At 48.8% G+C, this 1,411-nt stretch overlaps 1 pseudogene; it reads right to left on the bottom strand.

The window, feature by feature from the left end:
* Positions 1 to 270: 270 nt before the first annotated feature.
* Positions 271 to 1,112, bottom strand: LOC115511046 (annotated as a pseudogene).
* Positions 1,113 to 1,411: the final 299 nt, after the last annotated feature.

A 1,411-nucleotide genomic window follows, 5' to 3' on the forward strand; every position in this document is an offset into this window, starting at 1 on the left:
AGAGAGAGTTGGGGGGAGAGGGCAGAGAGAGAGGGAGAGAATCTTTTTTTTTTTTTTAGCAGTTTCTTAAAATGTCTATTTTTCTCAGAATAGCCGATGATTTTCTGTTGTCTTTTGGTTCATTTTTTTTTTAATTTTAACTTGTTTTATTTATTTTTATTTTTTTTAATTTACATCCAAATTAGTTAGCATATATTGCAACAATGGTTTCAGGAGTAGATTCCTTAGTGCCCCTGACCCATTTAGCCCATCTCCCCCTCCCACAACCCCTCAGTAACCCTCAGTTTGTTCTCCATATTTATGAGTCTCTTCAGCATCTGCTCCCCGTGTCTTTTTCGGCACAGAGGCAAAGGCAGTGTTAGTGGCCGGGTCCAGGGCCAGCTCCTTCTCATCGTTTCTGAAGTCTGTTCTTGGACAATATCTGCATGACCCCTCCAGGCTGTGGCCTGCAAAGCTGTGTCTCCCAACTTGTTCTGTTGGTTCAGTTCGATGTTTGGCTGAATGAACAGCATTCCCGCTGTATCTGTGTGGCCCCCATGGCAGGCCCGGTATAGAGTAGTGCTTCTGGCTTTGTCTGAGCCATTAACACCGACCCGGTTGTCCAAACGCTCTCTCAACCAGCGCAAATCGTCTCTGTTTGCAGCCTCGTGCGATGGATTCTGCCCGCTTGGCCACACAGTTGCCTGGGATTAATCCGGTCCTGCCTTTGGAGGTGCCTTTCCACCAGCTGGTACCTCTCAGGTCAGTCGTGTAGACAATACGCCCCTCCTCAAAGTACAGTTCATCTGCAGCTCTGGGTTCAAACGTATGCAGAGATCTGAACACTGTAACTGGCCCTGGTTTGACCAGTGCGGGTGGCCGCTTTGACATCATCGCGCTCCCTTGAACAGCAGAGGAGCCTCAAGACCACGCACGAAAAGCCAACCCAACGCCCCGACAGCCCGCACTCCAGGGGCTCCAAGGTTTCTTTTTGTCTGGTCTGCAGCTGTGGGCCTTCAAGGACCTGTGCCCACCCTTGGCCGTCAGACCAGCAAGTGCAGGCAGAAGAAAGAGAATCTTAAGCAGACTCCACGTGGGGGCTCGATCCCATGACCCTACAGTCATGACCTGAGCTGAAATCTAGATCTGGCATTCTGACTGAGCCACCCAGGTGCCTGACTTTTTTTTTTGTTTGTTTTGTTTTTAAGTAAGCTCTATGCCCAAGGTGCAGCTTGAATTCAGAACCCACCCCCCGCCGCCCCCCATCCCATTGCAACCTCTGCCCAGTGAGCCAGCCAGGTGCCCCCCCACTAAGGCGTTTTTACATCTGATGTTTCATTATCCTTTTTGTGTCTTGCTTTTAAATATTTTTATTTTCACAATATGACAAGTTTCAGAATCCTTTAAGAATGACTTCATTCAAGGGGCGCCT

This window comes from Lynx canadensis, chromosome A3 (genome assembly GCF_007474595.2).
Source record: "Lynx canadensis isolate LIC74 chromosome A3, mLynCan4.pri.v2, whole genome shotgun sequence".
Lineage (NCBI taxonomy): Eukaryota > Metazoa > Chordata > Mammalia > Carnivora > Felidae > Lynx > Lynx canadensis.